The sequence below is a fragment of the Zalophus californianus genome, chromosome 17 (genome assembly GCF_009762305.2).
Source record: "Zalophus californianus isolate mZalCal1 chromosome 17, mZalCal1.pri.v2, whole genome shotgun sequence".
Taxonomy (NCBI): domain Eukaryota; kingdom Metazoa; phylum Chordata; class Mammalia; order Carnivora; family Otariidae; genus Zalophus; species Zalophus californianus.
Genome location: NC_045611.1, coordinates 26959095 through 26971816, shown reverse-complemented (window position 1 = coordinate 26971816; position 12722 = coordinate 26959095).

Sequence of the window (12722 nt, the reverse complement as noted above, 5' to 3'; positions counted from 1 at the left end):
GGGCGAGGAGCTCTCAAAACTGCTGGTAGGAGTGCCAATTGGTTCAAGCGGCATGGAGACACAGTTTGTCATTTCTCTGTGTAGATGGACCCCAGCACACCTATGTCCTAGCCACCCCACCCCCGGGATTCTGAGAGGAAGCCCTCTCACAGGTACACCCTGAGACCTGTGCAGCCCAAGGATGTTCATCTCAGACGGCACTGCTTACAGTCGCAGAAATGCTGGAATAATGCAGGTGAACTTGATACCTGGTGTGGGTATCAGGTGGTGGAAAAAATCAAGTCCCAGGGACCATATACAGTCTGACACTCTTTTCATAAATTGCAAAACCAACAAAAGTAAATAAAATCCAAGCATGTATATCACCCTGAGAGCAAGTGAATGAAACTCACACAATTCAGGAAGCCTCTGGGCTGCAGAAGGTAAAGAAGGAGAAGAGGAGAGGGGGCTCCGGAATTTGGACTTTATTTGAAGGTAGCAGAAGAGGGGGGTTGTTTCTAGGGAGAAGGGTGATGTGATTCCACTGTTTTTTTTTTTTTTAAACATGTAGGGAATTGTCATACCTGTGAATGTTCAGGCTTTCCCTTTTCTGAGCCCCATTTTCTCTTTCTTAATGGTGAGAGGAAACCCTTACTATGGACCAGACGCTCACTACATATAATATTTCATTTCATTTTCCTAACAACCCTGTGAGCTAAGGGGTTATTCTCATACTTGTTACATCCATGTGGAAACTGAAGCTCAGAAAGGTTAAGTGAATTGCCCAAGGTCACACAGCTTCTCAGTGCTGGAACTGAGATCCAAACCAGCCTGTGCTGAACAACGCGGGGATGGGAGTGACCGTACTGGGCGGCAAGTCCTGTTGTGGCAGAGACTCTAGGTGTGTGTTCATGCTGTGGTCCCGCCGTGGATAGTCAAAAAGTCAACCACAATTATTGCCCCAGCAGGGTCTGTGAGAGAGGCAGAGAGCAAGGATGGGGGAATCCCAGACAACCTGGGTTTAAATCCTGGCTCACCGCAGACCTTGGCAAGGCCCTTGGCCTTTCTGGGACTTCACTTTCTCACCTGTAAAATGGGGATGGTTCTAGATGGTACATCCGGGGCTGATGTGAGGGATCAGGGAGAGAAAGGTGTGACTGGCCTGGTCCACGGCCCGGCATGATTAGCAATGCTTAGATGTGGGCTGTTATTCGTCACCTGTCCACGGATGTCCTCGGCAGCTCTCTCCAGGCTATCTCTAACAGGACTTGGCCAATGGTAGGCCCTCCGGAGTGTGAGTGAACGCCTGGTCTGGCACCCTGCGCACCATGGCCTCTGCCGGCTGTGCCCAAGAACATCTTGATGGGAGCCTCAGCCTAGGAGCCAGGGGGGTCAGGGTCCAGGGTGAGAGCGAAGGTGGGCTCCCCAGCTGGCCGGTCACTACCACAGTGGCCGACAGGCTCTGTGGTGGTCATTCTTATGGCGACCACCAGGGGTCAGGGTTGACCCGGTCTGCCTTTCTGCCTGGTCGCAGCACCCTAGGGTGGCCTGCAGAGGGCAGCAGGGACACCGGTCTTCTTGCCCGCAGCAAGGTGGGGGTGTTTCGGAAAAGAATTCCTTTGAAGCCCTGACTTCCTTGGCTTCCTACCTCTGTTAAAGAAGTAAGTCTGTCCATCCATCTGCGGGTCTGTCTACCATTCTTTCACCCACCAATCCTTTGTCCCTTTGTCCGTTCATCCGTCTGTTCATTCATCCATCTTTCTGTCTGTTCATCCATCCATTTTTCCTTTATCTTCCATTTGTTCATCTATTCGTTTATCTGCCCCTTCTCCCAGCCTTCCACATGACCATCCAGCCATCCACCTATCCTTCATCCATTCATCTGTCTGTCCACCTGTCCATCCTAATATCTGCCCATCTGTCAGTCATGTTTTATTCACCCATTTGCCCATCCCTCCCTCCCTCCCTCCCTCCCTCCATCCAATATCTGTCCGTCTACCTTCTATCCCCTGTGCACTGAGACCCTCTGTTGAGCCAGGACTTGCTCAGTCTGGGGGCACCCCATGAAGAGAGGAGGTGCGGTTCCTGCTCCCACCCCAAGCTCACTGTCTGGTGGGTTAGAAGATACACCAGGCAGTGATAAAATAGCAGGGGGTCGGGCAAAAATGTTGCATTTCATTATTAATTTTTACATCACATTAGACTCTAAGGCTCCATCCTCTGCAAGGGCAGGACATTCCTTTGTCATTTGTGGAGAAGGCCCTTGAGTTAAACAAAAATCTGGGAGGCTTATGTTGTTCCTGAAGGAAAATGGGGGAAGACGCCTGGTTTCACCTTCAGCCGCTCATGGTCGCTCTCTCCTGCCGCTCCCCAGGCTTCCTGGCCCTGGGGGGAGCTTTGCTGACCTGAGGCTGAGAAGCTGTGTCTCAGAGGCACCCCAGACCTTCCGTGCAGCTGTCCCCAGCAGTGGGAGCCCGGCTCAGGCAAGTCCTGGCTTCGTTCCCTCCCACCAGGGGCTTGGGCTGGTGCGGGAACACCGGCTTCCCCAGAGCCTAGAGCCTGGAGCCTGTGGGCTTGGCTGCTTCCTTAGGCCAGGGTTGCTGGGGCAGGGTGAGGGGTTTAACCCAGCCAGGCAGGGGCTTCTTGGGAAAGGGGATTTCTAGCTTGGGGCCTCAGTGCTGAATAGGGTGAGACAGGGGGAGGGGGAGAAGGGTTTCGGGCAAAGGCTTGGGGTTGAGGGGTGAAAAGGAGAGAGAGAGAGAGAGAGAGAGAGAGAGAGAGAGAGAGAGAGAGAGGCGGGTGGGTTTGGTGGGCAGGGTGGTGGTGGGAGGGGCAGGAGGGAAACCAGACAGGGGGACAAGGGGCTTAGTCATGGAGCTTGGGCAGTAGGGAGATACTGAAGTTCTTTGACCAGGAGAGTTCCTGATCCAAGTGGTGTTTCAAAAGGGTCGCTTCAAAAGAGTGGAGACAGGTTGGAAAGACATCCAGGGAGGAGTGTCTGTCTCTGGTTCGTCCTTGGGTGGACCGGGGATGATGTTGGGCCTCCCCACCCCCAGTCATGCTGATGTGGGAACGGAGGGAGGGGCGAGGCTCAGAGAGGGGTTGGAAGGTGGACCCCCAGGATGGAAGGCCTGACTGGACATTGTTTGGGGTTGGGAGTCATCAAAGCTGCTACCTTGGCGTCCTGGGTCCTTGGAACACCCAGTGTGTAACTGGGGTGGGGATCCCGGGAAGGGAGAACGGGCCGGGGGGTGTTGGGGTGCGGCAGTCTTAGTGATTTAATTATTTATATTTAAACATTGAAAAATTTTGTGAACATAGAGAATATACAGGATATACACACAATTTCACAACAACCATAAAGCATCTCCCCATGTAACCACCACTCCTAGAACCCCCAGCAGGGGCCCCTTTCTCCGCTACGCCCCTCCCTGCACCTGAGAGAGAAACATCCTGACATTTAGAAGAATCACTTCCTCACATTTATTGTTACTTTCACCAGCTGGATCTGCATCTCTAAACACTAGGGTTTTGGTTTTGCCTGTTTGGGAAGTTTATGTAAACGGAAGGCCACATTCCCTCAATTCACACTATATTTGTAGGATCCATCTGCCTTGCTGTGTGCAGATACAGGTCACACATGTTCATGGCTGCATGCTATTCCAGTGGGGTGAGCACATGCTATTCCAGTAGGGTGAGCGTTACAAGCTGTGAGCCCAACCTCCTGCTGACAGACGTCTGGGATATTTGCAGGTTGCAATCAATGCGCGAGCATTCTCCTCTGTAGCTGGTGGTGCACGGATGTACACGTTTCCTCCAAGCTATGTACCTGGGAGTGGAATTTCTGGGCTCCAGGTCACATGTTATCTTCGACCTTACTAGGCGATGCGGGTTTTCTGAAGTGGTTGAGCCGGATTTCCCACCAGCCCGGGCGGGCGAGTGTTCCCACTGCTCCTGAGCCACACTCGGTGTTGCTAATTTTTGGCCATCTGCTGGGTGAGTCGGGGTATCTTATTGTTGCATTTCTAAGGCACTTAACGAGATACGCCCCCTCTTCATATACTTATTGGTTGGAATTATTTCCTTTCTTTCCTTTCTTTCTTTCTTTCTTTCTTTCTTTCTTTCTTTCTTTCTTTCTTTCTTTCTTTCTTTCTTTCTTTCTTTCTTTCTTTCTTCTTTCTTTCTTTCTTTTAAGTATTTCTTCAAATCTGTTGCCTGTTTTCTACTGGGTTGTTTGTGTTTGTAGTGGATACCTCTGGTACCAATGTCGCTCCGATTTCGGCAGCTGTGTGGTGAACAAAACTCCCGCTATCAGAGAGCCAGCCTTCCCGCGTTCTATCCTCTCCAGCACTGTGGAAAAGCCTGGAATGGCGGGATGATAGCTGATGGGGAGGTACTCCATCCAGTCTCCCGACCTTCATGGAGACAACTCTGGCGCCCCCCAGAGGTCATGGACACCCCACTGCCTTCAGTAGTGACCTGATGATGCCCTTATATTGGGGTGTCTGCCCACCCCGTCTCACTCACCCCAACCCTCACTCCTGCCTCTGGCATCATCTTCTGGATACTCTATTGCACCCAAACCCTTGTCTCCCATTTGCTTCTCCTCTTTTTCTTATTGATTTGTAGGAGATATTTATATATTCTGGATACTACTCTGTTGTCAATTATATAATTGCAAATATATTCTCCCACTCTGTGATGTGTCTTTTTGCCTTTTTTCCCTGTAGTCTTTTGATGAACTGAAATTCTTTAGTTTAATATAATGGATTAAACTTTTACTCTACAGTTAGTGCTTTTTGTGTTAAAAACTGCTTCCCAGCTTCCAGGTCAGGAAGACATCTTTCTATATTATTGTCCAGAAGGTTTATAGCTCGTCACTATCAGGTTTGTAATTCACCTACAATTGATTTTCATGACTGGTTACCTGTTAAGGTCAAATTTTGTGTTTTCCCCTGTATGGATACCCAGACGTCCTAGCACAATTTACTGAAAAGTCACCTCTTTCCATGATGCTCTGAAATGCCACGTCTATCATAAACCAGGCAGCCACATACGTGTGGGACTGTGGGTGAGTGCTCTCGTTTGTTTCTTCACGTAGGTCTTATTATAGTGATATTTAAAAATTTTGATTTTCAGGGCACCTGGCTGGCTCGGTCGTTGGTGTGTGCACGATCTCAGGGTCATAAGTTCAAGCCCCCTGCTGGGTGCAAAGATTACTTAAAAATAAAATCTTAAAAATAAAATAAAAAATTTTATTTTCTTTTTTTTCAAAAGATTTTATGTACTTATTTTTAGAGAGAAAGAAAGAGAGCGAGCAGGAGGGGCAGAGGGAGAGAGAGAATCTTAAGCACACTCCACGCTCAGCCCGGGAGCCCTAAGCAGGGCTCAATCTCATGAGCCTGAGATCATGACCTGAGCCAAAATCAAGAGTCCGGACGCTTAACCAACTGAGCCACCCAGGCAGCCCCAAGATTTTGATTTTCTAATTGTGCCTGCTATATGGTATTGCATAATGATGTTTTCATATTATTTTTTGTATCCAGCAAAATTACTAAACATTCTTATTAATTCTAATACCTTATCCGTAGATTTTTTTCATCATTTTATAAATGAAGTCTGTTTTTTTCTTTCTTTGTATGTTTTATTTCTTTTCCTTTCTTTACTGCACAGGGTAGTTTTTATTTTTTTATTTTTATTTTTTAAAAGATTTTATTTATTTACTTGACAGAGAGAGACACAGCGAGAGAGGGGACACAAGCAGGGGGAGTGGCAGCGGGAGAAGCAGGCTTCCTGCTGAGCAGGGAGCCCGATGCAGGGCTCGATCCCAGGACCCTGGGACCATGACCTGAGCTAAAGACAGACGCTTAAAGACTGAGCCACCCAGGCGCCCCGCACAGGTTAGTTTTTAAAGAGCAGTATCAGAGAACTGTAGTGACAGTGGGCTTCCTTGTCTAGCTACCAATCTCAAAGGGAAAGTATTTTTACTGTTTCACCTTAAATCTAACATTTGCTGTTAAATCTTTATCAGATTTAGGGAGTTCATTTCTATTTATGGTTTGCTAAGGTGTTTTTTTTCTTTTTTTTAAAAAGATTTTATTTATTTATTTGAGAGAGAGAGAGAGAATGAGAGATAGAGAGCACGAGAGGGAAGAGGGTCAGAGGGAGAAGCAGACTCCCCGCCGAGCAGGGAGCCCGATGTGGGACTCGATCCCAGGACTCCAGGATCATGACCTGAGCCGAAGTCAGTCGCCTAACCAAATGAGCCAACCAGGAACCCTGAGAAAGAAGTTTTTTTATTTTTTTTTATTTGAGAGAGAGAATGAGATAGAGAGAGAGATCATGAGGGTCAGAGGGAGAAGCAGACTTCCCGCCGAGCAGGGAGCCCGATGCGGGACTCGATCCCAGGACTCCAGGATCATGACCTGAGCCGAAGGCAGTCGCTTACCGATTGAGCCACCCAGGCGCCCAGGTGTTTTTTTTCTTATTAAATCATTAATGAATATTGAATTTTGTCAAGCATCTCTTTTGCATATATTGCAATGATCATTAGAATTTTTGTCTTTGATCTATTAATGTCGTGAATTATGTTATTTTTTTCTAATGTTAAATCTACCTTGCATTGGTTAAATCTAACTTTATCATAATATTACCCTTTTATATGTTACTGGATTTAGGGTTTGGTTTTTTGTTTTTTTCTTTTTTCTTTTTTTTTTTTTTTGAGAGAGAGTGCTTGCTTGCGAGCGGGGTGGGGGTGGAAGGGGCAGAGGGAGAGCCAGAGAGAGAGAATCTTAAGTAGGCTCCACACTCAGCCCCGAGCCTGACAGAGGGCTCTATCTCACTATCCTGAGATCATGACCTGAGCGGAAATCAAGAGTCTGATGCTTAACTGACTGAGCCACCCAGGAGCTCCTGGATTTAGTTTGCTAATATTGTTTAGGATTTTTGCATCTGCATTCTTGTAGAATTTTCTTTCTCAGGCTGCCTGGTGGGGTTTTGGTGTTAAGATTATGCTAGGGGCACCTGGGTGGCTCAGTCGTTAAGTGTCTGCCTTCAGCTCAGGTCATGGTCCCAAGGTCCTGGGATCAAGCCTCGCATGGGGCTCCCTGCTCCGTGGGAAGCCTGCTTCTCCCTCTCCCACTCCCCCTGCTTGTGTTCCCTCTCTCGCTGTGTCTCTCTGTCAAATAAATAAATAAAATCTTTAAAAAGAATTATGCTAGCCTCATAAAATGAGTTTGAGTCTTCATAAGAGTTTGGGCCAACTTGGAATCATTTTTTCTTTCCGGAATGTTGTATAGAATTTGCCAGTGAAGCTTTCTGGTCGTGAGTTTGCCCTGTGGGAGGATTTTTACCATAGATACAAGTTATATAATGTATAGGATCATTCACAATTTCTATATCTATTTAAGTCTGTTTAGGTAAGCAATGTTTTTCTAGGACTTTTATGTATTGATGTCTAGCTTAATTACACTGGGGTCAGGGATACATTATCTGAATGATTTAAAGTCTTGGAAAATCACTGAGATTTGCTTTATGGCCTAGAATATGAGCCATGATTATACATGTTCTCAATGTGCTTGAAATGGGTATTTTGTAATTGCTGTGTGCAGTGCTCTATTTATGTTCCTTAAATCTACTGTATTAACTGAGTTATCCAAGTCTTCAGAATCTTCATCTCCTTTCCCTACCAAACTGAACATTGTATCTGCTCATCCCCATATGGCCAATGGATGGGCCCTGGGTCTCTAGCAGATACGTGCTGTGAAATCCTACACTCTCTGCCCTACCTCCGGGAGGTGGGAAAGTGAAGCCTGACTCCCCAGCTCCTGGCACATCTATCAGTGACCTCTTCCCTGTCCACCTGGCCCCCAGACAGCTGCCCTGAAGACCTCCTCCTGCTTCCTTCTCCATGGAGAATTCATGAAACGGGGGCAGTATGGTGGGCTGGTGAGGAGCATGGACTCTGGAGCCAGGCTGGCAGGTGGAAATGCCCGCGCCCATGACTCAGGCAAGTCACCGAACCTTTCCCTGCCTTCGTTCGCAGATCTGCAGTATGGGGATGACCGTAGTGGTAACTAGCTCATGGAGTTGATAGGAGAATAAACAAGTGAATAATTGCAATGCCCTTAAGAACGTGCCTGGCACATAGTAAGCACTGTAAAATCTGCTTTAAAAAAGGGGATGATTAAAACTGTCTCATGCAGGTCAGCCGAAATCATGGACACAGTGTTACCGCTCTTCTTGCTCTGTTCATCGGGTGCAACCCCTTCATTTAATAGATGAGAAACGGGGGCCCAGAGAGGGCAGAGATTCAGTCAGAGCCACCTCGCAGGCCACTGGCTTCCCAACCTGGAAGGCAGCAACACCCCAGGCCTCTAGCCCAGCTCTGACACCAGGGAGCAGTGGTCTGTGCTCTCTCTGGGCCTCGGTTTTCTTGTTGGTGAACCCAGAGGCAGGGCCAGGCATCCCTCCCCCTGCCCCCAGCTCCATCTGACCAGTGAGGGACGTTGTGACCAAGCCCCTGGGGTTGCGCTAGGAGGTTTGGGGGTAGCAGATGCTGAAGTCACTCGAGGACCTGCCAGGGTCGGGGATGTGCAGTGGGATGATGCTTGAAGCTGTCTTCTTGGAATCCACAGGCTTGAGAACTTGCAGCCTCAAACCAACAGCTGTCACACCTCACAGCCTTTGAGAAGGTGTTACCCAAGGGCTGGTAGCTTCCCACGGGGGAGGGAGGGGGAAGGGCAGGGAGCTGGGGTGAGAATGTGCGGCAGCCCTCTCGCTGGAGGGCCCCAGGCAGGCAGGCCTTCCTCTCTGGGGCTCTGACTTCTGCCCCGTCTACACATCTCTGAGCTGAGGCAGGGCACCTGGTTTCTGGCCTTGCACTCTGTGCCTCACATCGGTCCCTGCCCTTCTCTGGACCTCGGTCCCCCGTGAAAGAAATGGGCGGGGGGACAGTGTGGATAAATTCTCCGTCTGACCTGCCCGTCAGGCACGTGTGACTGGCTGTCCCCTCGCGTGGCCCTGGTCTCCACCTGCCCCCACCGCAGGGGAAAGGCAGTGTGAGCCCAGGAATGGCTGCTCCGCTGCCCTACTGTCTGACCTCTCCGAGTGCGGGTGCTCCTCACCTGTGGTTGGAGAGCAGCCCCCATGTGGCAGGGCTGGTAGGATCACCAGGGCCTGCCATTGCATCCGTGCTCCGTGATGCAGAAAGTAATTCCCAGCCCACCGATGCACCACCCTCGCATGGGCCCCCGCTAGGCTTCAGGGGCTGGAGTCTGCTCTCAGGCCTTTGCAGGCCCCGGGCCTCCAACCCACAGGGAGCCAGAACTCAGAAGAGGCCTTGGCAGAATGTTCCAGAGCAGATGCTGGAGTTCCCCTCCTGGAGCCACCCCCCTCCACCCCTATCCTGCTGGGCCTCCAGGCCAACCCCCAAATTAGTTATCATTTAGTTAGGGCCACCCGTCTGCAGGCAGCTAATAGCTCCCATTCGCAAAACAGGAAGACCTTAATGAGCAATTAATTAATAAAACGGATGACTTCCAGAGCCACTTCTTTGAACAGGGACTGATTTTATTAACCACTTAATCACTTGGACAAAGGCTGATATCTGTGGATTTGCATCCTCCTAGATTGTGGGGGGAATAGAAGGTAACTGGCCATCTTTTGTAGACTCAGTGCTGCGCCAAGGAGTGCAGGCTGCAAACCCCGGCTTATCCAGCTCTTCTAGTGAAGTACTATTATTATGCTCTTTTTGCCCGTGAGGAAATTGAGGCTCAGCAAGGCTCTTCCCTTCCCTGAGGTCACAGAACTAGGTACAAATGGGTCCCGGTGGGTCTGACTCCAAAAGTATTTTCCCCTTGAGTGGCCCCTCAAATACCAATTTCCTTTCATGGATGGAAGGCTCCAGAACCTGTGAGCTAAGGGGTTATTGCCTGACTCCCTCACGGCCTGGGAGGAAAAGACTTGTTTGGACTGAGGTCTGTTCTCGAAGCAAGTCCACTGCTTCAGAGATGAAGGAAGCCCTCAGCCCTCAGCCCTCAGACACACTGAGGCCGGCTTGTCCCCTCCAAACCTCACTCCTGCCCCTCAAGCCACCAGCCCCAGTCTCTAAGTTCTGGATCTTTTCTCTGCTGCTCACTACTTCTTTCTTGTCTGTGGTTCTCCCCACGAGGCAATGTTAACGTAGTTTTAGAAGACATAGGGAGATTAATTTTTAATTTTAGTTTCATGCGTAGCCTTTATTTTATCTTTTTAAAGATTTTATTTTTAAATCTCTACACCCAACGTAGGGCTCGAACTTACAACCCCGAGATCAAGAGTTGCCTGCTTTACTGACTGAGTCAGCCAGGCATCCCTAGCTTCATGCACAGCCTTTAATTATGGCATGTGACTCTGGTCATTTAACACAGGGATACCACGCCTTCTTTTTAAAATCTACCATTTTGAATGACATTAAAAAATCTATAGATCTAAAAGAAAATATTAGGTAAATATTTGGCAGATTTGGCTTCTAGATTTGGAAAAAAACAGAACGAACTTGCCTGCCTGAAGCTGGGGAGACGGGATCTGGGTTACCCGTTCTCTTCTTAACCAGACAGGTCCAGGGAGGGGTTTGTCCACCCCAAGAGAGAAATCCTTTCCCAGAGGGGAAGTTGGCCTTCCTCCCGAGCCAACAGGCTCATGCTGCTGTGGGTTATTTATTTTTCTGCAAATGTTATCAATATACTATATGCACACAGTTTAAAAAGAATCATGGTTCCCTGGGGTGGGGATGGAGGGGAGGTTGACCGCAAAGTGGGCATGGAGGAACTTTCTGTAAGATGAAGATGCTTCATATCTTGATTGGGGAGTTTGTTACAGGAGTGTACACATTTGTCATCAACCTGTACACTTAAAGTGTGAAAATTATATTACAATAAAGCTGTTTTGAAAGCAAAATCAAAACCAAAGCCACAAATATTCATTTATGTCAGGAACCACTCATATTTGTTGCCACGTCTGAGTTCTGAGACCTGTACTTTGCTGCACTGATTCCTACTCAGCTATCATTTTAGCTGCTCCCAAAGCTGACATTTATCGAGTTCGGTCATGTGCCAGCCACAGCAAGGGTGCTTAAAATGTCAGAGTTACATTTGGGAAAGGGATATCACAAGTCAGCCAGGAAATGATGGATTAATTAATAAATGGTGTTGGGACAACTGGCCTCCCATTTAGAAGGAAACAAAATTAGATCCCTACCTCATACCATATATACATACATGAACAGTCCACATGGATTAAAGATGGATGGATTAAATGTTAAACAAAAACTGTAAGAGTATTAAAGGAAAAAAGAGGGGATTTTTTTTAATAAATTCTAACCAGAAAAAGCCAAGACATGAAAGCCAGAGATCATAAAAGAATGTTACATTTGACTATATAATAATGGAACACTTTCTATGACCAAAGACACTGAGAATTTAGCTAAAATACCTGCAGTAAACCACCAGAAAATTTTGCCTCCTATGTATTAAAGAATTAAGGATTTTAATATGCAAAGAGGTCCTATAAATCAGTAAGGAAGTGACAAAAAGCCCAATTAAAAATGGGAAAGGTTATGAAGATTTGTTTCACACAAGAAGAGATGTGAATGGATAATGAAGTTATGAAAAGGTTTCCTTCACAATTACAGATAGGGATGTTAAAACAATGTCACCCCTCTCTAGATTAGCAAAAGTTAAAAAAACATTGATACAGGTAGGGGAAAACGGGCACTTTCCTCTAGTATTGATGGGAACCTAAATTGGCACTACATTTTTTTTTTAAGATTTAAAAAAAATATTTATTTATTTGAGAGAGAGTGAGGGAGCGAGCACAAGCGGAGTGGGGGGAGGGAGAGGGAGAAGCAGACTCCCTGCTGAGCAGGGAGACCAACACAGGGCTTGATCCTGGGACCCCGAGATCATAAAGCCAAAGGCGGATGCTTAACCGACTGGGCCATGCAGGTGCCCCTTAAGGTACTACTTCAAAGCGCAGCTGCTACAGTTTAGCAGTATCTCTAAAAGTTTGAATTGCATAAACTCTATGCAATTCAATCCAGCAATCTCTTAGAAATCTGTCCGTCAGGCAATAGCCACCTGTGTGTCCCAAAATATGTGTTCATTCCTGCAAAGTGTATTTTACTAAAAATTGGAAACTGCCTACATTTCCTTCAAAAGGGGGTTATGGAAAAGAAATTTTCTGTTCTGTGCAGTGGAACTCTTGTAGCAATTCGAAAGAATGAAATAGAACTCTATGTCCTGATCTGGAACGATACCCATTATATCTTGGCAAGAGAAAAGAAAGCAAGTTGCAAACAGGATGCCTAGCGTAATAATCATGTTTTTGTGAAACAATGGTATATGTGAGTTGCAGGTCTACATAGTGATAATGGCCCCCAAAATGGAGTCTTTACTGTATCTGCCAGCAGCATGGGATCATTATTATTGCTATCCTATAGAAGAGGCACAGAGTGGTTAGGTCACTCGTCCAGGGTGGCACAGCTAGTCAGTGGCAGAGCTGGGATTTGAACCCCAGCTGCCTGACTCTGCAACTGGGGCACTTCATTTTATTTTGGCCCTAAAAGCCCCAAATAACTTCTTTTAGCAGTGCTGACCTCTCAAAACAACAATGGACAGGCTGAGTCACTTTTAATAAATAATTATAATAAATAAACATTAAAAAACATGAACTGGTTAAAAAAAAAAAGCCTTATCAAAAAGCCC